This window comes from Leptodactylus fuscus, chromosome 1 (genome assembly GCF_031893055.1).
Source record: "Leptodactylus fuscus isolate aLepFus1 chromosome 1, aLepFus1.hap2, whole genome shotgun sequence".
Lineage (NCBI taxonomy): Eukaryota > Metazoa > Chordata > Amphibia > Anura > Leptodactylidae > Leptodactylus > Leptodactylus fuscus.
In genome coordinates this window covers 260,118,855-260,144,420 of record NC_134265.1, presented here as the reverse complement: position 1 = coordinate 260,144,420, position 25,566 = coordinate 260,118,855, and positions in this window count along the sequence as shown.

Genomic DNA, 25,566 nt, shown 5'->3' with positions numbered 1-25,566 from the left:
ACTGTTTGCATCCATCATTTTTTTACTTTTTCAGTCTGTTGTTCTGATCCCAATATAATTCAGTAAAAAAGACAAAAAGAAATGCAAACCTAATCTCAATTTGCCAATAAGGTTGGTACTTCTATTCTGTGTATAAAGTAGCCTGTTTTCTTCATTATTCCCAGCATGACGCAGATCTATATTACATTTTTGCCATCAGTATTGCTAAGTCCACTGAAAGAGTAACTACAACTAAACTGTAATATATTAGCAGGAATAATATTTAATATTCAAAAAAACCTTTTTTTTACTTTCTCGGAATTCTTTAGGTTGAACGGCAGCTTTTAAGTTGGATGTGTGATGTGATGTGATGTATTTATTATCTATAGATTATGTATCTTGGTATTATGGTATAGTTACTGGATGAACATACAATATTAAATAAGGTAGACCGAAATGTTTTCAAAGTATGAAGTTTTTATATTGTCAACTGAAAATTCTAATCTAAATATATGTTGCCTACCTCCTCTTCATGCTTTGTGTCATTTGGTGGACATTATGTTAAGCACTGACATGCTTATCTAAGTTCAGCGCTAATGGTTCATTAATAATTTATAAAAATGTTTCCATTTAAATTTTATTTTATTTTTAGAAATGTTATGCCAGTTTTGTTACTTTAGGTAATTGTGATCTATTTATTCCCAATGTTAACATATATTATGAAATACTGTATCCAGTAGTGTGAATTACCATCATTGCTAAAACATGTTCTTAATTCTCCCAAGGTTGTGCAGACTCCCCTCCTCAGAAAATTGATTCCTTTAAATGCAGGCGCATTAGCTGAAAAATTTCAAGTGTTAAATGTCAATTGGGTTTAGTTCTGTCTGGCCGCAATAATTTCCAAAGTAGGAAGGGTAGGCAACATGCAGAAAGGTGTCTTACTGCAGCGAAGTTCAAGAAGAACTAAAGATAACATTGGATTATATTTCTTGTAAGTGTTCACAAATGACATTAAATATGTATAAGGGTGTAATATCCATACAACATCTTCACACAACCCAAACAAGAGAACCTCTCTTATGCACGACAATTTCCTGATTGTTGGAGATTACAAATTATTAATGAAATAATCAGTGAGAAAAAAAAAACGGAATTAATTTAATGCATGGTAATGACTAATGATATCTCAGGTCTCCATGCCCTTGAAAAGGATATCACATCACCGCGCGGTTACTGTGCTATACTATATAAATATGATAGAATAGGGAATTTATGCTTATAGTCAATCTTTTCTATACTGGTATGTAAAGATATGTTGGCCCTATAGTGTATAATGATAGTTGTTCATTGTCAGAGTCTCATATATATATATATATATATATATATATATATATATATATATATATATATATATATATATAATTTGTTCATTATATATACATATGTCTGACTGTGACAATGAGTCATATACAGGACAGAACACTGATCACCATTCTTGACATGTCTGTTTTAGCAAATGTTAACATTCAATTCTGGTGCATCTTTTCTAGTAATTCTGTATTGTGCCATTCCTCTTGATTTTTGCCTAGAAATGTATGAATAAATTAACCACTGGGTGATACCATTCCACTTGTCAAAGCAGTGTCCCCTAAGCAGTTTCATACTGCCACTGATAAGGAGAATGGTTACACCCTGTTGTCAGTCCACTGACACAGTCCACTAACATGCAATTCAGAATTCCTCACCAACTTGTAAAGGCTCTTTCACTTTTGCTACTTCCTAAATCAGCTCCAGAATCCATAGATACAGATGTGTCCTTCCTTGCCTTTTCCTTTTGCTGGAGATATGCAGATACATGTGTATAATGAGATAACCAGCTTTTCAAAATAAAATGATTCTGCAACACTCTGCTACAAAATGTCTATATTATATAAGCCAAGACATGGCCACTCTCTGGTTGTGCTGTAAATTGCAGTCTGTCATGAGTTTTCCTAGTATTGAATTCATTTAATTAGATGTTGGACTTTTTAACCAAATTTGAGCTAAGGTGAAAGTGGACACACCAACTTCCAATATACCATTGACAGTGTAGACTCCACAACTCACTCTCTGTACTTTAAAGTTTTCCCTTTTCTTTCTGTTTTAGAATTTGTTCTCTCATTCCATCCAATATTTTCCAACCCAAGAATCCTTCATCGTACTCTAAAAACTTACCACTTGAGACATAATACCTAGTCTAACCTGTACTTAAACACAGACTCCATCTAATATGCCTAGAGTTGCTTACTTATTTTGCTTGTTTTATATTCCTATTGCTGTACCTAGTAAGTTTATATGGTTAAGCTCTTACCAAATGTATCTCGCAAACGTTGTTTCATTTGTCTGTAACACGCTGTGGAGATTTATCAAGACTGGTGTTTTTTTTCTTTTACATAGTGTTACATTGTGTTACATAGTGTTACATTGTGTTACATAGTGTTAGATTGTGTTACATAGTGTTGACTGGTGTTTCTTACAGCAGTCTTTATAAAGGCCCTGACAGGTTCAAGGAACCACTGGTTTATCAGGAGGCCTCTTAATAAGTCAGGCACATGGCAGAAAACTAGCATGCTATTAAATAATTACATTGGGCTCAGGCATCTCCATTGCACCCCCAGCTCCTCCCAAACAAGAGGTAGAGATGTCCATATCAAGCCACCAGTCTCCAACGTTCTTAGTGAGCAAATGCTTGTCCAAAGGTTGGCGCCAGATAATTGTCTCATGTAAATATAACCATGATCTGCTGACAAACAATAAAAACTTGTTTGTTGGCTTTTGAGATATCTCTGAAATTAATGTGTAAAACACTAGTTGAGCATTATTATTATTATTATTATTAATTGATTTATAAAGATAATGGAATGTGTTACAGTATATTTCAATGAAGGCTTTTTGGTTCCTTCCAATTGTATTATAATTAGAGATGAGCGAGTAGTACTCGATCGAGTAAGTGTTCGATTGAATACTACGGTATTCAAAATACTCGTACTCGATCGAGTACTACTAGCTGTTCGAAGTTAAGATTCGATGCAGAACCATCGTTGATTGGCAGAATGCTATACATTCTTTTCTTACCTTTAGAAGTCTTCTCCCTGCGCAGCGTTCCCGCGTCCTCTTCCGGCTCTGAATTCACTCTGCCAGGCATCGGGCCTGGGCAGAGCCGACTGTGCATGTCTGCTTGTAGTGCGGGCATGCGCAGTCGGGTCTGCCCAGGCCCGATGCCTAGCAGAGTGAATTCAAGGCCGGAAGAGGACGCGGGGACGCTGCGCAGGGAGAAGAATCCAGCCCGACCCTCACTCATGGACTTGGTAAGTAGAATTTGATTGAATGTTGCATACCCCTGAAATGAGCATTTCCCCCCATTGACTATAATGGGGTTCGAAACCCGTTCGAACAGTCGAACAGTGTGCTGCTGTTCGAATCGGATTTCGAACCCCGAACATTTTAGTGTTCGCTCATCTCTAATTATAATATCATAGTAATCTTGGTTGAAGCACGTATAAGCCAATGTTCTGTTAGCATTAAAATAAACTTGGGGCTACGACATTATATTTACTTTCAGTGTTATGATATAATGTGTACTACGGCTTCTTACAGGATTTTTGACAGCGCCAGATGTGTAAACAAACAAAAATAAGTGTATATATATATATATATATATATATATATATATATATATATATAATGTCTTTCTTCATTTTTCTATGATGTGTTACCTGTGTGATGTGATAATCACACAATGGTGCTCAGTGTCATTAATTAAGCCGAGTAAACTATGAATTAAATTAGGCAAATGACAATTTTCACCACATTGCGCTTTTTTTTTTTGCATGAAAGATGTGATTATTTACTTTAGGAAACTCACTGTGATATGCAAATTAGAATAGCTTCATTTTACTACCTTCTGTTCTGAACAGAGAAGCAGAAAAAATAAATAATAAAGATAATTAAACTATGCATTAATATAATTTTATTAAAATGCCTTTCCTGTCCTTACTTTCCTATGTAGAATTTGGTCATCAGCTTTCTAACAAATTAATGCTGAATGAACGCTAAAATAACTCATGGACAAATGTACTACTTGTTCATTGTTTAGAAAGATGAATAGCCCACAATGCTTTGATTCGTTTGGTTATATGCATATTTATCTATGCATATTTATAAGCATTATGCATAGAACCTATTTCTGAAGAATAAACACACTACTGCCTGAAGATTTATTCTAGGATATATTTCAGAACAAACACTCCGTACAATAATGGATGAATCAGCAAAAGGAAGCATTTCTATGTATATTCTATCTCTTTCTAGAGCCTGTACAATATTCTCCAGTGGAGGGCAAACTTGCATTAAATATGTAATCCACCTTGTAACAAATTCAGTCTTTTTTGCTCATTTATTTTCATTTACATCCCAGAAATTGTCTTTGGCTGCAAATGTGATGTAGTTCTCCTACCAAAAAAAGACAACTGAGATGTTACCAGAAACATAGTGTATAATGTTTTATCTGCGTACAGTAAATACAGTAGTGCTTCCTTTTACTTCATTAGGATTCAGAATGGAGGAATAATATTTATCTGTTTGGATTTCTTGAATTGCCTTTGTTTTTTACGTAATTTAGAATATAATAAGGCTTCTGCAGGGAAGAGTAACTGACAATATAATGTGTTTAATTATTGTGTTGGTGGTAGTTTTGGGGGCATTTTGGTAATGTCCTTTATGAAGTGATTTTCCTTTTTTTCCTTAACTTCTTGGTGACCTGTTCTGGACCTTAAAGAGTTTTTCCCATCTTAGCAAATTGCTCTTGAAATGGGAAATTACTTGGATGGGACTTATAGGAGGAGCTGATCAGTGCTGCCCTACACTTTTTATTTCACTCCCTTAGAGTATGTTCACACGGCAGAAAATGGCTTCTGCACGTAAACATAACGCTCGGCTAGCCACGACAAAATGTTGATGCAGTGCACCGGCATCCCGTCGCAGCATTCCACTCCGAAGTAGAATGAATGAATGGGCCTAATTGGGAGGGAGTCTTGCACCGTGGATGTCACAGCTGATCCGTGATCAGCCAAGGGGCATCTCACTTTTTTCCGCTACTAGCTGCCAAAAAACTGTGTGAACAGACCCTTAGGGGTGAATGAGAGTTGCAGAAACAATGTAGCAAATTTGACTATGCTGTTGAGGTAACCTTGGAACTACAGAAACAGAAACACTACTAACATACACTGCTTCTGAAGTTCCTATTCAGCCCTAGTGGCGTTAGAAAATGGCACAGAAGAAGCACTGCTGAGCTGTTCCTGTAAAGTGTTTTTTTCCCTTCTAATCTTCGTTACATGTTCTTCGCCTATCAGGCAGCACTGATACCTAACCTCACATCATATCTCTCATATTCTAGACAAAAGATAGTGAAAAACGTGTTCGGCAAAAAGAAGAAGGTGGGATGCTGGCAATTAGAGCTAACAGGAAGTAAAGAGCATGGAAAGTCTAAGGCCTGCTTCCCGTCTGAAAAGAGTACCAAACATATTATAAAAGCTTTGAGCTTGTGAAAACACACGGACCCCATAGACTATAATGGGGTCCATGTGTTTTCCGCGTGATGTCCGCACGAATCATGAGGAGACAAAAGTACTCCAAGCAGCACTTTTCTCTCCACATGATTATTGCGGACACCGTTCAGAAAACACACAGACCCCACTATAGTATATGGGGTCCATGTGCTTTCATAAGCTCACAGAATTTTAGTGCGTTCGATATTCCGGTCGAGGGTCTCCAAGTGGATTCCCCAAACAGAATACTGAATGCAGATGTGAACCAGGCCTAATAAAGGCTAAAAAGAATGAGAGACTCACTATACAAAGTATACTTGCCATGGAATTGTATACATGGCATGCCTCTTCATGCAACTTCAAGCCATACTCAGTGGGTATAGTACTATATTTTCTATATTCAGTAAGTATGGACTTTACTGAGTTATAGTGTTGGTAAGAAGGAACTTTAGTGAGAGTTTATTAACCCCCTAAGAGTAACATTAAAATTGCGACAATGTTTTTTTTTTTTTTACAGATTTTTAATTTATGGCTCTAGTAAATATTCCTGGCACATAACTCTGTTGCCTTATGTACATTTTAACCCTTTAGTAAACTAACATATTTTAGTGTTAAACCAGTAACATTTTATCCCTCTCTGCACTCCTGTTTTCCTAACTTTTTATATTTTATTTCAACGTAGCTTTACGAGACCTTGTGTTTTGTAAGTATATAAGAGCTTTTGATCAGTCTTTTTTACTTTTTGTTTTTGAGAGGTGCGAAGAGCAGAAAACATCAATTCTGGCATCTGAATCTTAAGGTTTATGGTGTTTGTGTAGAATAAATAATGTACTAATTTTAGTTTATATTTTGTTATAGATGCAATGATAATTCTATGTTTTTTTCATTAACAAAGGAAAATAAAGTCTATTTTTACTTTATTATGTACTAGAGGGAGGACCCGGCTTCGCACGGGTATATTACATTTTATGATTGTGTAGTGGCCCCATAAGAATTGTCCCGTTTTGCACTGGTGTATTTTGTATGTGGTTTGGGTGTGTGTCATAAGCGTCATGTGATTATGTGTATCTCATTTTGAATGTCAGTGAAAAACCTGTGATCAGTTGTTATGGATACCTGGAGTAAAGCTGTATCTAATCCTTCCCCGTGTAGTGCTGTGTTTAGATGCAAGTATCCAATCCTTGTTGGTGTGGTACTGTGTGCAGACGCGCGTATTTAATCCTCCCCTGTGTGGTATTATGTGAAGAGGCGCGTATCTAATCCTACGGCGTGTGGAACTGTGTGTAGACGCACGTATCTAATCTTATGGCATGTGGTACTGTGTGCAGACACGCGTATCTAATCCTATGGCGTGTACAACTGTGTGAAAACACGTGTATCTAATCCTCCCTGTGTGGTATTGTGTGAAGAGGCGCATATCTAATCCTACGGCATGTGGAACTGTGTGTAGACATGCGTATCCAATCCCCCGGCATGTGGTACTGTGTGCAGATGCGCATATCTAATCCTACGGCATGTAGTACTGTGTGTAGACGCGCGTATCTATTCCTCCCCCGTGTGTTACTGTGTGCAAACGTGTGTATCTAATCGTATCTAATCTAGACGCATATCTAATTCTCTGGCTTGTGGTACTGTGTGCAGAGGCATGTATCTAATCCTCCAAAGTGTGATACTGTGTGCACACACACGTATCTAATCCTCCCCTGTGTGGTATTGTGTGAAGAGGCGCGTATCTAATCCTTCAGTGTGTGGAACTATGTGTAGACATGCATATCTAATCCTACTGCATGTGGTACTGTGTGTAGACATGCGTATCTAATCCTACTGCATGTGGTACTGTGTGCAGACGTGCATATCTAATCCTCTGGAGTGTGTAACTGTGTGTAGACGCTCGTATCTAATCCTACGGCATGTGATACTCTGTGCAGACTTGTGTATCTAATCCTATGTCATGTAGTACTGTGTGTAGACGCGCATATTTAATCCTACAGCATGTGGGACTGTGTGCAGATGCGTGTATCTAATCCTCTGGAGTGTGGAACTGTGTGTAGATGCGCGTATCTAATCCTACGGCATGTGGTACTCTGTGCAGACGTGTGTATCTAATCCTATGGCGTGTACAAATGTGTGCAGACGCGCGTATCTAATCCTCTGGAGTGTGGAACTGTGTGTAGACGCGCGTATCTAATCCTACGGCATGTGGTACTGTGTGCAGACATGTGTATCTAATCCTATGGCATGTACAACTGTGTGAAGACACGTGTATCTAATCCTCCCCTGTGTGGTATTGTGTGAAGAGGCGCATATCTAATCCTACGGCGTGTGAAACTGTGTGTAGACGCGCATATCCAATCCCCCGGCATGTGGTACTGTGTGCAGACGCGCGTATCTAATCCTCCCCTGTGTGATACTGTGTGCGGAGACGCGTATCTAATTCTCTGGCTTGTGGTACTGTGTGCAGAGGCATGTATCTAATCCTCCAAATGTGGTACTGTGTGCACACACACGTATCTAATCCTCCCCTGTGTGGTATTGTGTGAAGAGGCGCGTATCTAATCCTTTGGCGTGTGGAACTATGTTTAGACGTGCGTATCTAATCCTACTGCATGTGGTACGGCGTGCAGACACGTGTATCTAATCCTATGGCGTGTACAACTGTGTGCAGACGCGTGTATCTAATCCTCTGGAGTGTGGAACTGTGTGTAAATGCGTGTATCTAATCCTACGGCATGTGGTACTCTGTGCAGACTTGTGTATCTAATCCTATGGCGTGTACAAATGTGTGCAGATGTGCATATCTAATCCTCTGGAGTGTGGAACTGTGTGTAGACACGCGTATCTAATCCTACAGCATGTGGGACTGTGTGCAGACGCGTGTATCTAATCTTATGGCATGTACAACTGTGTGAAGACACGTCTATCTAATCCTCCCCTGTGTGGTATTGTGTGAAGAGGTGCGTATCTAATCCTACGGCGTGTGGAACTGTGTGTAGACGCACGTATCCAATCCCCCGGCATGTGGTACTGTGTGCAGACGCGCGTGTCTAATCCTATGGCATGTGGTACTGTGTGTAGATGTGCGTATCTAATCCTCCCCCGTGTGGTACTGTGTGCAGACGCGCATATCTAATCCTCCCGTGTGATACTGTGTGCAGAGACGCGTATCTAATTCTATGGCTTGTGGTACTGTGTGCAGAGGCATCTATCTAATCCTCCAAAGTGTGGTACTGTGTGCACACACACGTATCTAATCCTCCCCTGTGTGGTATTGTGTGAAGAGGTGCGTATCTAATCCTTCGGCGTGTGGAACTATGTGTAGACATGCGTATCTAATCCTACTGCATGTGGTACTGTGTGCAGACACGTGTATCTAATCCTATGGCATGTACAACTGTGTGCAGACGCGCGTATCTAATCCTCTGGAGTGTGGAACTGTGTGTAGACGCCTGTATCTAATCCTTCGGCATGTGGAACCATGTGCAGATGCACGTATCAAATCCTTCAGTGTGTGGAACTGTGTGCAGAAGTGCGTATTTAATCCTCTGGTGTGTGGGACTGTGTGCAGACACGTGTATCTAATCCTGTGGCGTGTGATACTGTGTGCTGATCTGTGTATCTAATCCTCTGATGCGTGTATCTCAGTTTGGATATCAGTGTTGTATTGTGCATGTGGAGTGACCGTGTGTATTGCAGTTGGAATATGAGTGAAAGTCTTGCAGGTTTGTATTGGCTAAGGGGGGGGGGGGGCACAGTGTTTGGAATGCTGTATCTCAGCAACGGTACGTCCGAGCGAGTTGGAGTCTCATCTTAAACCTTCCCGGATACCTGAAGTATCTCTGTACCAAATTTGGTGAAGATCGGTCCAGTCGTTTGGTTCGCATTAGAGAACAGACAGACAGACAAGAATTCATTTTTATAAGATAGAGAGATAACAACTTAGGTGCTGAGGTCATAATATATCAGTGGTTTAATCATGACTCTAGTCCACTGTGGTCATATATCAGTCACAGCAGACTCTATCTGCTCAGGAGGCTGAGGGACTTTGGAGTCCAGGGGACACTTCTTAAGGCCTTTTTCAACTCTGTGGTTGCTTCAGCCATCTTTTTCGGTGTGGCCTGCTGAGGGAGCAGTATATCAACCAGGGACAGAAATAGACTTGACAGGATGATCAGAAGGGCCAGTTCTGTCCTGGGGAGCCCCCTGGACCCAGTACAGGTGGTGGGTGACAGAAGGATACTGTCCGTGTTGAGCTCCATGCGGGAGAACAAGTTCCACCCCATGTATGAGACCTTGATGGCACTTGGCAGCACTGTAAGTGACTGTCTGCTTCACCCCAAGTTTGAGAAGGAGCGCTATCGTAAATCCTTCCTTCCATTCGTGATCAGGCTGTATAATCTACATCAGACCAAGCAAAGATCACTCTGCACAGAAAACTAAATGATTCAGAAGTCTTCCTATCTTCTTTCTTCTCTTCCTTAGCTCCTATGAACTCCTAGTATATCTTCTCTTCTCAGCATATGTGTGTCTACTTCTGTAATATATTACTGTGTAATATCCTGTATCTGTATTACTATGCTGCTGTAACATACTGAAATTTCCCCACTGTGGGACTATTAAAGGATTATCTTATCTTAAACAGCAAGTATGCTTTCTGATTGGTAATTGGGGGGAGAGAGGTAGGTGATATGAACAATAGACCATAGTACACCCTTCCCTGGAGTCATCTAAAGTACAGGACAGGAGAATAATAAAATAATTTATTCTCATCTTTAAAATGAATCTTAAACCATCAAGATAGCTGCATTCATTCCTGATATATCGGCATTAGTAGGGAGGACGTATTAGCTATGTCTTCCACTACTGAAGTGCCACCCTGGGAGGACGTAGAGTTGACGTCCTCAGCAAGAAAAGGGTTAAAGGGATTCTATCAATGGGAAAACTCATTTTTAAATAAGCATATATTTGCATAGCCTTTAGAAAGGCTATTCCAGACATACTTTTAATTTGTTAATCCTCCCAGCCATTTTTGAATTAGCCTGCTTTTATTAATATGCTAATTATCCACCTCAGAGCACCAGAAGTTCAGTGAGCACTGTGTACTGTGTGTAAACAGAGGGAAGTGAGAACCAGGGAAGGCTGATGAGTCATCAGCAGCAGCAGTAACAGCAGCCTCCCTGCTCTCACCTCCCCCTGTTTACACACACACACACACACACACACACATTGCTGAATGAACTTCTGGTGCCATGAGGTGGATAATTAACACATCAATAAAAGTGGGTTAATTCAAAATTGGCTGAGAGGTATGTCTGGAATAGCCTTTCTAAAGGCTATGCAAATATATGCTTAGTTAAAAATTAGTTTTTCCAATGATAGAATCCCTTTAAAGTTAAAGTTGCAACCCTGTTTTAACCAGTGATATCTCATTGTTTTAATCATGACTTTATCCCAGTGATTCCCAAAGTGGTCCAGGTGGACCCCCAGGGGTCCAAGAGAGACTCAACGGGGGACTACATTGGATCTAATCCTCACATTTTTTGACAATTTTTGGGAATATGGTAGAAATGTAGCAGAAGGAGGTCCACCTAAACCAGTAAAATTTTGAAAGTGGTTTACGAGAAAAAAAAGTTTGGGAACCTCTGCTCTAGCCATTATGGTTCCGGAATTAGAGCTGTTTGAAGTTTCCTCCAACATGAGGTTGGAGGAAAGACAACTGTAGAGTTTGAAGAAATGTTTATAGCACACTGTCCATGTAACTGGTCTTTCAGTTGAAAAAAGGAAGCTGCCAAAAATTATCTCTTTATGGGATTAGACTTTGCACAAGAGTTGCTCATAAGACTGTACATCCATGAGAAAACGGGCCAGTCCATACCACTGGCTCTGAAGTCCATGAGTTCCAGTGGTACTTTTATCTTGGAATGAGCTTGTCTCCAGGAATACCCAGTGAATAGCATTCAACATTTTGGGATCAATGCCCAGTGCAAAAACCAAAGTCATCCATAAGTCTTAAGGTTCAAGAGAACTTCAATTTAGTAGATCAACTGGCCCTGATTCAAATTTTCATACAGGACTTAAATATGTTGTCCAAAAACTTCACAAGTCAGGGAAGAGGCCAGTGAAACAAACAAACAAAAAAATTATCACACCTGCCCATTGTACTCCGATGTCCACCACTACTGTCTGGTCCAGTGTGCACAGTGCCTGCTGAGCTAACACGTAACTGCTGAGCTAAGATCGGACCATAATAGAGACTGCTGTGGTCCGATCTAACACTCCGCCTCCTCACAGATGAGCCTCTGGCAGAACCAGTGTTGATTGGCCGAATGCTGTACACTGGCCGATCAACGCTGGTCAATGCATTCCTATGAGAAAAAGTAAGCTCCCACATAAACGCATGCTGCCAGCTCTCCCGACTAGCAAGGACGAGCCTGCTGCAGAATCAGCGTTGATTTGCCGAATGTTATACAGTGTATAGCATTTGGCAAATCAACACTGGTTCTGAATCGAATCTTTACTGCGAATAGCGATAGTATTCAAATGAGTACGAGTATTTTGAATACCATAGTAATCTTTCGAATACCTACTCGATCGAATACTACTCGCTCATCTCTACACATGAACTGTCTTAACAGCAATCCAACTCAGTAAAGTAATGCTACTTGGAGTGGGGAATTCCTTACCTGTTTTGAAAAAGAGTTAATTCCAAAGCTTTTAGCATTTGCAAAGTAAAAATATATCAATTTTACAGCGATTGCCAGATGGAAGAATGTGTTATCTAGATACAACACCATAGACAGGTTGTGATTAGTGTTAATAATATTGCCTTCAAATTAATAGATGCAATGAAGCTCAAATGTATAATTTTCTTACAAAAGGAAAGTGCTATGCAGCATCAATTAAGTAATGTCAAATAAAATGTTGAAAAGTTGAGAATGTTCCATCTTGTTAGATCAGATTATACTTCACACTTTTTTTTAAAAAAAATAGTCACTTTTTTTTCTTTTTTTACTTGCTGGATACAGTATATGAAATGACATTTTAACATATTAAATTTATAAAGTGTCCATAAGGTAAGAGTTACAGATTTGTCAACCCTTACCTTATGGCTCAAGTTTGGTTAATGTCTTCTAAACCGCATATTGATTATATATAATACATCTGTATGAGCTTGAACATTCTGTAGAGTTAGCTCCACTGCACAGATCCCCTATGATCTCACATTAGACAGTGGAGACCATGGAGCTTTTTCCAGAGACCAGTCAGTGTGGTCTCTGATCAAGTGACCAATGTGCCAATGGCAAAGTGACAAACATTATTGGCTTTGCACCGTTCTCCCTCTCCTTGCCCTACGAAAGAGAGAAAAAAGTGTGCTTGCCACCAGCCCCACTACAGTCATGGCCAAAAGTTTTGAGAATGATACGAATATTAATTTTTACAAAGTCTACTGCTTCAGTTTTCCTAATGGCAATTTGCATATACTCCAGAATGTTATAAAGAGTGATCAGCTTAACAGCAATTACTTGCAAAGTCAATATTTGCCTAGAAAAGGAACTTTATCCCCCAAAACACATTTCAACATCATTGCAGCCCTGCCTTAAAAGGACCAGCTAACATCGTTTAGTGATTGCTCCATTAACACAGGTGTGGGTGTTGATGAGGACAGGGCTGGAGATCAATCTGTCATGATTAAGTAAGAATGACACCACTGGACACTTTAAAAGGAGGCTGGTGCTTGGCATCATTGTTTCTCTTCTGTTAACCATGGTTATCTCTAAAGAAACATGTGCAGTCATCATTGCACTGCACAAAAATGGCCTAACAGGGAAGAGTATCGCAGCTAGATAGATTGCACCTCAGTCAACAATCTATCGCATCATCAAAAACTTCAAGGAGAGCGGTTCCATTGTTGGCAAAAAGGCTCCAGGGCGCCCAAGAAAGACCAGCAAGCGCCAGGACCGTCTCTTAAAAGTGTTTCAGCTGCGGGATCGGGCTACCAGCAGTGCAGAGCTTGCTCAGGAATGGCAGCAGGCAGGTGTGAGTGCATCTGCACGCACTGTGAGGCGGAGACTCTTGGAGCAAGGCCTGGTCTCAAGGAGGGCAGCAAAGAAGCCACTTCTCTCCAGAAAAAAACATCAGGGACAGACTGATATTCTGCAAAAGGTACAGGGAGTGGACTGCGGAGGACTGGGGTAAAGTCATTTTCTCTGATGAACCCTCTTTTCGATTGTTTGGGACATCTGGAAAACAGCTTATTCGGAGAAGACGAGGTGAGCGCTACCACCAGTCTTGTCTCATGCCAACTGTAAAGCATCCTGAAACCATTCATGTGTGGGGTTGCTTCTCAGCCAAGGAAATCGGCTCTCTCACAGTCTTGCCTAAAAACACAGCCATGAATAAAGAATGGTACCAGAATGTCCTCCAAGATCAACTTCTCCCAACCGTCCAAGACCAGTTTGGTGATCAACAATGCCTTTTCCAGCATGATGGAGCACCTTGCCATAAAGCAAAGGTGATAACTAAATGGCTCAGGAAACAAAACATAGAGATTTTGGGTCCATGGCCTGGAAACTCCTCAGATCTTAATCCCATTGAGAACTTGTGGTCAATCATCAAGAGACGGGTGGACAAACAAAAACCTACAAATTCTGACAAAATGCAAGCATTGATTGTGCAAGAATGGACTGCTATCAGTCAGGATTTAGTCCAGAAGTTGATTGAGAGCATGCCAGGGAGAATTGCAGAGGTCCTGAAGAAGAAGGGTCAACACTGCAAATATTGACTTGCTGCATTAACTCATTCTAACTGTCAATATAAACTTTTGTTACTCATAATATGTTTGCAATTATATTTCTGTATGTGATAAAAACATCTGACAAACACACATAAAAACCAGAGGGCAGCAGATCATGTGAAAATATAATATTTGTGTCATTCTCAACTTTTGGCCATGACTGTACAGTGTAGTTATCAGATGCCCACTACAGTGTAGTTATCAGATGCCCTCTGCAGTGTAGTTATCACATGCCATCAAGACAGCTATGATCTCTGAGTTTTGCCTGGACTCAACCCTGATTGTCACAAGGCATGGTGATCTATGGACATGTGAGCACTAGAGATGGATGAACCTCACAAGATTTGTTTTGCTGAATATTTATGAGGTTTAACTGAGAAGACAATCATTATACTCTGAGTTGCCATAATACATGGAGGCCAATAGGAGGAAAGCAAAAATAAACTGTTATACTCTCACCTTCCCTTACATCTCCTTGTCATCCTTGTGTCATTTGCTGGTCTCCTGCCATCCCCTTAGAGTGACATCTACCAGAGGTTGAAAGGGGCCTAAAAAGGACATTTAAATTTTCTGACCATAGCTGCTCCCAGTCCTGAAGGACAGCTATTAACCTTGGCCTTTTTAAAATCAAAGGATTTTGTCCTGCTAACCTTTCTTTATATTTTACAATTGAGGTATAATATTATTACATTATGGTTGAAATGACCAAACTTATCACCAAGAGTGACATGTCCAAAAAAAGTCTTGCCTTTTTAGAAATGACCAGATCCAGCAGAATATTTCCTATAGTTGTATCTTATTCAAGATGAACCATAAAATTGTCACGAGAAACCACTTCTCCACCAATAACTCTGATCTGCCCCCTCTCTGACCTATTGTTAGTCATGGAAATGCTCTAACTATAAATGGAAATAGTCATATGGGGGAAGTTCACATTGTTTTGTTATTTGACAACAACTGTAATGGATAGCAATACCAATGGGGAAGTCCAGCACACCTTTGATGCAATGAAAGCACAGGCCACAATCTGAGGATTAAAGCCTACTTGAGAATGCCTCAAGGATGATGCCCATTTTGAATGGAATTCATTAAAACCTGTCCCTTTTCTTGCCTGGGTTTGTTTTAGCAAAACTGGGATGCACAGCACCTCAAAGGTTGTAGTCTTAGAAACTTAGATACTATGATAGTAACATAGAGCTGAAACAGTGATGTTGTGCGGCACCAATGTGAACAGGCTGCAACAGACTCTCTCCAGTTAACTTCACTGGGAAAGCGTGCCTATGTATAGCAGTTGAGTGAAGCCAAATGAACCTTTGCCAGAAGCACCTGCTAATTTCAGCAGGGGAATCAGGCCCTAGCATATGCTTCACTCTGCTACACAAACAAGACTGCCAGGGGTTAACTTCACTCCTGGTCAGTCACACAAAAAACTCCTTAACCTGCAAGGAGCTACACAGCAATTAGACAAGGAATAAGCTTTACTGATTCCCACTGGCAGAGCCAAGGAATCCTAGACTGCTCCTGCCATTAAATGGAACTTGGCCCTAACCTCCTGTCTCAATGTATTTCTAGTCAAAGTGTGAGCCCCGGGAGGGCATTGGCTCACACTATATAAAGGCTAGTCCCCGCCCAACAGGGGCGGTGGCATGATGTCACCGATCATGCTCAGTATGGCCAAAATGGGACTTAGCCTCTGAACGGACCCAAAATGTCTGAGCATGCTCAGTAGGGAAAGAATAGCACTTAGCCTCTAAGCGGCTCCAAAATGTCTGAGCATGCTCAGTGGGCCGAAAGCTGGATTTAGACTCCAGACACCTCACTGCACAATGCCGAGGGCGAGGTTTGGATGGCCCGCAGGTGGCGCTATGCGCTGGACGGGAAGCCTGCAGGACCCAATCCTAACAGACGCTAATTCTCTATGTATTGAGCGTGTACAGCGCCTTTATATGTTTTATGCTGTTTCCCCCTACTTGCATGAATTCAAAAGGGGATGTGAGAATGTGTGTATGGGTTATAAGCTGCTGTTGCCCCTAGTGCTAATTTTATTTAGTGCTTTTGGTACAATTTGTATTGCCATTAACCCCTGATAAGTCAGGGTATCCTTGTATTTACTTATCCTGATGAAACATGCATGTCGGTTTCACATGCGTTTGATGTACTATTTTGTATAGAGTATTTATGGTTTTATATTCACTTTGGTACGTGCTTTGTCAGGGAGAGTCTGTTAGGTGGCCCCTGCATAGGAACAGGTTCCAGTCAGGACTCTGGCTACTAGAGCAGTGCTCCTGAGATAGGCGTAGGGTGAATAGCTAGAAATTGACCTCCCCCGTTATATAGGGTTAATTTTTAGGGTTAATCCCCTTGTGCCTGATGCTATTGGTCTACATGTAGTCATCATTTCCACATATGGATCTCCCTGTCTAAATTGAACCCACCACGGCATAGGAGCTTCCTCCAAGTATACAGCACTACTAATGGTGAGTTACTTGGTTTAATTTCTTGGAGGCCGTCGTGCCTCGATACGTTGCCTTTAGGGTCCAACAGGAACTCGTATGACATATATATATATATATATATATATATATATATATATATTATAAATTATTTTTTTATCACGTAGTTCATGTGGTTTTATAGTTTTAAATTAAAAGTTATATTTTATTGATTATACATTATATTTGAATAATCTTTCTTACAATTGTCTCAATTTTTGGAGGTTGTTATATAAATAAACAACAATAATAATTAGGCATTATGTGTGTACATAGCAGTAATACATTATCCGATCATTTTTAGAGATGAGCGAACAGTGAAATATTCGAGATTCGATATTCATTTCGAGTAGAGCCTGAATATTCGACTACTTGATCGAATATCGAATCCCATTATAGTCTATGGGAAATAATGCTTGTTTCAGGGAAAACCACTATTCAACTAAAGGAGAGTCAACAAGTCCACAAATAGCAGGAGGAGAGTGCTTAAGAGGAGCGCTGTGCAGTTAAAGCGCACGGACCCATTATAGTCTATGGGGACCGTGCGCCAATGTTCCTTCTAAGCCCTAGAAGCTGCTGAGCGGAACAGCTTGTGAGCTGGGCAAGGCTCCGTCAATGATGGGCGACCTGATGGCCAAACAGTACCACCAGTAGTAAACAAGAAAACGCTAATCTAGTGTATAGATAGTATAATGATCCTTCCTTAGTCACCCCCTCCCCCACACACAGATTGGTGCTGAGGAAAGTGACAGGCCGACCTGGCACTCAGGGCTCAGGAGGACAGACAGCAATATGGTGGGTGCCATATTAAACAACCGTTGGTCTCTGCCTGTCCTCCTGAGTGCATACCTTCCAACTTTTAAAAAGTCGAAAAAGGGACAAAATGTGCGGCGCGCTACGCACGCCTTGGCAAATTTAGCTCCGCCTACTTTTATGTTGCCTCCGCCCATTCTCATTCATTTTTCACGTGCTCCCACACAGTATAATCCTTCTACAGTCACCCGTAAATTATATGTCCCCCCTCTATCTCTCCCCCAGTTTCATGTCCCCCCTCAATCTCTGCCCCCAGATTAATGTCCCCTCCATCTCTGCCCCCAGATTCATGTCCCTCCATCTCTGCCCCCAGATTCATGTCCCCTCCATCTCTGCCCCACATTCATGTCCCCTCCATCTCTGCCCCCAGAATCACGTCCCCTCATCTCTGCCCCCAGGTTCATGTCCTCTCCATCTCTGCCCCCAGATTCATGTCCCTCCATCTCTGCCCCCAGATTCATGTCCCCTCCATCTCTGCCCCACATTCATGTCCCCTCCATCACTGCCCCACATTCATGTCCTCTCAATCTCTGCCACCAGGTTCATGTCCTCTCCATCTATGCCCCCAGATTCATGTCCTCTCCATCTCTGCCCCCAGATTCATGTCCTCTCCATCTCTGCCCCCAGATTCATGTCCCCTCGTCTCTGCCCCACATTCATGTCCCCTCCATCACTGCCCCCAGATTCATGTCCCCTCCATCTCTGCCCCCAGATTCATGTCCCCTCCATCTCTGCCCCACATTCATGTCCCCTCCATCTCTGCCCCCAGAATCACGTCCCCTCATCTCTGCCCCCAGGTTCATGTCCTCTCCATCTCTGCCCCCAGATTCATGTCCCTCCATCTCTGCCCCCAGATTCATGTCCCCTCCATCTCTGCCCCACATTCATGTCCCCTCCATCACTGCCCCACATTCATGTCCTCTCAATCTCTGCCACCAGGTTCATGTCCTCTCCATCTATGCCCCCAGATTCATGTCCTCTCCATCTCTGCCCCCAGATTCATGTCCTCTCCATCTCTGCCCCCAGGTTCATGTCCCTCCGTCTCTGCCCCCAGATTCATGTCCCCTCGTCTCTGCCCCACATTCATGTCCCCTCCATCACTGCCCACAGATTCATGTCCCCTCCATCTCTGCCCCCAGATTCATGTCCCCTCCATCTCTGCTCCCAGGTTCATGTCCTCTCCATCTCTGCCCCCAGATTCATGTCCTCTCCATCTCTGCTCCCAGGTTCATGTCCACTCCATCTCTGCCCCCAGGTTCATGTCCTCTCCATCTCTGCCCCCAGATTCATGTCCTCTCCATCTCTGCCCCCAGATTCATGTCCTCTCCATCTCTGCCCCCAGATTCATGTCCTCTCCATCTCTGCCCCCAGATTCATGTCCTCTCCATCTCTGCCCCCAGATTCATGTCCTCTCCATCTCTGCCCCCAGATTCATGTCCTCTCCATCTCTGCCCCCAGATTCATGTCCTCTCCATCTCTGCCCCCAGTGCCATGCCATCCCCTACTTCATCTGCCCACAGTTTCACATTCCGCCTCAGTGTACACATTAAACGTACCTTCTCCTCGCTCCCCCGCTGCTCTCTCCGCACCTCTCTCTCTCTCTCGCACACAGTTGTAGGCGCGATGTGAAGTCATCACATCGCGTCTACACAGCGACTAGCCACGTCTGTATTCAACTCCTCTGGATGCAGATCTGAGTTGAGTGCACGGGCATTAATTCTGACTGAGCAGGGTGGCTGCAATACGTGAGCGGCCACCCACGCGCGCACATTATTGGGAACAGTGCCGTGCACTTTAACTGCACAGCACTTGTAGTTGCACTGATAAAAAGTCAGCTCCCTCGTAACCGCAAGCTGCCAGCTCTCCTGACTAGCAAGGACGAGCCTGCTGCAGAACCAGCGTTGACTTGCCATAGGCTCATCCTTGCTAGTCAGGAGAGCTGGCAGCTTGCTGTTACAAGCGAGCTTACTTTTTCTCATGGGAATGAATAGACCAGCGTTGATTGGCCAGTGTACAGCATTCGGCCAATCAACGCTAGTTCTGCCGGAGGCTCGTCTGTGAAGAGGCAGAGTCTAAGATCAGATCACAGTAGTCTCCATTGTGGTCCGATTTTAGACTCCGCCTCCTCACAGACGAGCCTCTAGCAGAACCAGCAGTGATTGGCCGAATGCTGTACACTGGCCAATCAACGCTGGTCAATTAATTCCTATTAGAGAGAGAGTCAGCTCCCTCATAACAGTAAGCTGCCAGCTCTCCCGACTAGCAAAGACGAGCCTGCGGCAAATCAATGCTGGTTCTGCAGCAGGCTCATCCTTGCTAGTCAGGAGAGCTGGCAGCTTGCTGTTATGAGGGAGCTGACGCTCTTTCACATAGGAATGAATTGACCAGCGTCGATTGGCGAGTGTACAGCATTTGGCCAATCAATGCTGGTTCTGCTAGAGGCTCGTCTGTGAGGAGGCGGAGTCTGAAATCGGACCACAATGGAGACTGCTGTGGTCCGATCTTAGACTCTGCCTCCTCACAGACGAGCCACCAGCAGAACCAGCGTTGATTGGCCGAATGCTGTACACAGGCCAATCAATGCTGGTCTATTCATTCCTATGAGAAAAAGTAAACGTGCTCGTAACAGCAAGCTGCCAGCTCTCCTGACTAGCTAGAATGAGCCTGCTGCAGAACCAGCGTTGATTTTCTGAATGCTATACACTGTATAGCATTCGGCCAATCAAGGCTGGCTCTGAATCGAATATTTACTGTGAATAGCTAGTAGTATTCGTTCGAGTACGAATATTTCGAATACCGTAGTATTTGATCAAATACCTACTCGATCGAATACTACTGGCTCATCTCTAATCATTTTGTGACTTGTATCTTGCATTTATCAATAGATTTCCTCTCTACAGGGTCCATATCTAATCCACTCCCCAGTAAGCTGAAGCCAGCTGCTATGATGCCTCCTGTACACAGCTCAAATAGAGCAGAGGGAATATACAGACAGGTGCAGAAAAGCATTGTTGCGAATAGGAGCAGATTTATTAGTGAATTAAGTGTCAATGGTCAGTGCTGGAGGCTGGGGAAAAGAAGCGTCCAATACCTGCAAAAAGAGGCATTTTTCTGTTATACGGTAAAAAAAAACCTGATTGGGATGAACCACTGTGAACCTCTGTACTGAATGCCATTGTAAAGCTGCTACAAGTAACTTCAATATGATAAAACCATTGACTTCTCCATTGAAGCCCCTTTTACTTTCTATGTAGCCAATTTTAATTATTATACTTTTGGAGTAATTACACCCTGCTGCCTCTAAGTACTTTAAGTATACTTTAAATGCAATGACCTCTTGCTCTGGGTATAATCTTAACAACATTATTATCAAATCCATTCATCATTCGGACAAGGCAATATCTTTCTGAATATCTGGGATATAAGAAAAGAAAAATTATATATAAGAGCTATTTAAATTAATAATATGCTAGAAATATCTAAAAATCTACTGAAGCAAGCAAACGCATTGTATGAGTTGATGAATAACACTAGATAACAATAGTATATAGACACCAGAATGCTATTAATATACTGTGGTTACAAACATGAGGCTTTATGCGACAAGCACTAAGCGCCAACCTAGAATGCGGTACCGGTGCCTGACATCAAAGGAAGCTCAGTAAAAGGAAAATAGCTCGAGAATTCAGTAGCATTCTTGCACTTTGTGTCCATTAATACAATTATCAAAAGTGGCTCAAAGACTTTGGCTGACCTGCAAATTCTTTATAAAACTCAAATTAATTTTAGCCTAATCTTAAAATGATGTATAGGATGTTAGTCAATGATTTAGGCAGCACAAAGCCATGTTTTTTCTTTCCCTTATACTCACTGACTAAAAAAATAATAATTAACGTATACCTTAAACCGTAATATTATACAAATTAAGATTAATAGGTATGTACATATATGGATAGATAGACAGATTGATTTGCTCTTTTGTGACTATTTATTGTCACATCAGCATGAGCAATTTCATAATCAGTGGTTTTTATAACATTTGATTGATCAGTATAGTATCTTTTATTTAACCTCTTCCTGTCATCCATAGTACATATCCAGTAATGGATTTTAGACAAGGTGCCTGCTCAGAAGCTAAGTGGCCAGTGACTGATTATGGCTATTCTTCAAATGCAACCTAGGAATCTGAAGAGCAGCAGAATGGCAGGTTAAAGAGGATTGCAGTCTAGAGATAAGCGAGTAGTACTCGATCGAGTAGGTATTTGATCGAATACTACGGTATTCGAAATACTCGTACTCGATCGAGTACCACTCTCTGTTCGAATGTAAAAGTTCGATGCAGAACCAGCATTGATTGGCCGAATGCTATACAGTCGGCCAATCAATGCTGGTTCTTCTCCTACCTTTAGAAGTCGGAAGAGCTGGAAGACGCCGTGGGGACGCTGCAAGGAGAAGACTGCACGGAGGATTCAGCCCGACCCTCACTCATGGACTTGGTAAGTATAATTTGATTGAATGTTGCCTACCCCTGAACCGAGCATTTTCCCTCCATAGACTATAATAGGGTTCGATATTCGATTTGAGTAGTCGAATATTGAGGGGCTACTCGAAACGAATATAGAACTTTGGACATTTTACTGTTTGCTCATCTCTATTGCTGTCCCCCCAGTCTGCCACAGGTTGTGGAAGTGAATGGATTTTACTATATACTGCAATATTAGTATTGCAGTGTATTATATGTGCGATCAATTACTCTAAGGTTCAAGTTCCCTGGGGGGAGAAAAAAGAAAAGTAAAAAAAAAGAAAAAAGAAAAAAAAGGAAATGTTCTAAAAAATTAAGGTGTCAAAATATGGCAAATAATTTGTTTTTACTTTTCTATCTTTTTGGAATAGTATTAAAATAAAAGCTATATAATTTTGGCATAGCCATAATCATACTGCATCATCTGCACAATACAGTCAATATGTTATTTTTTTCTGCACAGTGAATGCCATAATAATAAAACCTATAAGAAAATAGCACAAATTCACTTTTTTTTCTAATTCCACCCCATTCTGATGTTTGTGTTCTCCATCTTCTCAGTATTATTATGAAGTACAATTTGATCTGCAAAAAATAGGCCCTCATATTGCTTTGTGTATGGAAAACTAAAAAAAAAAAAGTTATGGATTTTTAAGGAGGGGAACTAAAAACAAAATGCAAAAACTAAAATGATTGTGGAAGGTGTTAATATGTAACTAAACTTTTAAACAACTTTTGATGCTGAGAAGGCCTTTGATAGGGTGGACTAGGACTACATGCAAGCAACTCTTCGAGCTTTTGTTATTCCTCCATCCTTTGTCACAGCAATTTTCTCACTATACTCTGACCCTCATGCTCAACTCAAAGTTAATGAGACCTTATCTCCGTACGTCAATATCACCAATGGGACTCGACAAGGCTGTCTCTTGTCCCCTCCTTATTTATCCTCAAATTGGAGACATTACTTCAGGCGGTCCATCTGCAGCCAAACATAGAAGGATTTTCTGTTGGATCACGCTCGTTACAATCAGCCGTATTTGCTGATGACATCCTGTTCCTTGTCACTAACCCAGAGGAAGGACACCCAATCCTGATGAATTTGATGACTGAATATGGTGTACTCTATAACTACAAACCTAATCTCTCCAAATTGGAGGTTCTAGGGGTGTTCCTTCCTGTTAATGTCCAACATAGGATTCAGCTGACTACCCCATATGTTTGGAAAACGGATCATATATGTACAATCTGTATAATATCTGTATAAAGAAAACTACTTCTCTCTGTTACAGGATCTGTAGACCAAGCTACACTCCTATGTCTTTCCCTTTCTTTCCTGGTTTGTATGGAAAAATCTGTTGCAGACCTATGTGGTACCAAAAGTACTGTACAAACTTCAAATGCTTCTGATCTCCCTCCAGAAATCTTATTTACAATTCTTATGTCTCCTCTTTGCCTGTTTTGTCTGAAAGAACAAGCCGGCATGCTTGCCCTACAGTCATCTGATTCAACCTAAAGATAAAGGCGGTATCTCACTCCCAGATATGTCTACCTATTATAAAGTTAATTTCCTTACCATGTGGTTACACTTGAGTGCTCCAATAAGTAACTCACTCATTCGAGAAATGGCTAAACATGTTCATGGCAATGGCCTGAACGCAATCTTATGGACAACTGAGCCTAAATATTTTCACTGTTCTAAATTTGAGATCCTCCTCAAACACCCATGCAAGACCATGTACAACCATCAAGCTCTCCTCACTCCTCCTCCATCAAGACTTCCTTCCATGTGCTGTCCAAAGTTATGAATATTTCTGGGTACAACTCAGAGGTAGACATCTGATATTGCCATAAATGGATATCCAGCACTCCGTAACTTCTTGTATAAAAAAGTATTAACTTTATTTCGGAGACGTGCTCCCTTTAAAATCCAAATATCATATAGCGATGCAGACGGTAAAGTAACAAAGAAACCGACGCGTTTCGAGGTTACCTCTTAGTCATGGTCAAACCATGACTAAGAGGTAAAAAACCTCGAAACGCGTCAGTTTCTTTGTTACCTTACCATCTGCATCGCTATATGACTTGGATTTTAAAGGGAGCACGTCTCCGAAATAAAGTTAATACTTTTTTATACAAGAAGTTACTGAGTGCTGGATATCCATTTATTGCCATTCTCTCCTCACCTTCCGGAAGGTTCTCTGTGCATCTCCAGGATACTTCTTGGGTCTCATCGCATCGGACAAGTAAGATAATAATCTATTTTTTTATTTGATTTTTTTGCACTAACGCTAGGCTGTGATTACACTTTGTCTTGCAAATCTGATATTGCCAGCAGAAAAAAAAAACACTATTTTTCCACTGCAGCTTTTTTTTTTTAAGCAACATTTTAAGCTCCATTTTGTTATGTGGGCATAAGCCTGACTTGTGTTTTTGAAGGGAAATGAGGTCTGGGGGAGGGCGATCCTTTGCAAAAACAGTCGAGAGCCTATTGAATGCATCCACACTTTTCTACTATTGACTTCTATTACAAGCTGCTCTTTGCAGTCTGTAATAGAAGTGCCATTATTTTATAGTGCAATTCCATGCCATGCATATTAGTGATCAAACCTACTAGAGTTCATATACGTACACACTTCTGGCCGTGCAAAAAAAAGATGCCTTTTGCAACTCCGTACATGATATAAAAAGTTTTGGGTGTCAGAATATAGCAAATCCAAGTTTTGGATTGTAGGATGTTAAAGGCTTTATGTCTTACCCTAATGGTACCAACAAAAAGTAAACTTTGTTCTACAAAAATTAAGACTTTTGGAAGGTATGGCGTGAAAAATAAAAAAAATAAAGGCCTGGGAAGGGGTAAAAATCATGTGAGCAGCAAGAATAAAAGAGTAAGGCTAATGTTGCAGAAAAACAGCAAATAAAAATGTATTGTTTTACATTACTAGCAAAGTGAATGAGATTTTGTTTAATCTCATCACATTTTGCAGAAAAAATGAGCCAGGAAAAAGCCACATTTTCAAACGTGTGTTTTTGAAAAACACAGGATGCCAATGTTAGTTGTGGAAGTACAAGCATTTTTGTTATATATTTAATAAAGGAAAAAATACATGACAAAAAACACAGGAAAAAAACACTGACTTTTTGCTGTGTTTTTTAGCTGCAGTTCTTTAGTCTAAAATGCAATCACTCTCCAAAAATTGCAGCTTTTATCAATCAAATACGCCAGAAACTGGCACAAAATTTCTCATTTTGTGTATTTAAACATTTGCAGTTCTATGACTTTGTTAAAAAGTTACTTGTATCAAAAAGTCAACAGCAGCTTAAGTACACCACAGATGTTTTTAGTAAAAAGTTCACAAGAACACTAACGCGCTGATGCTGACAATT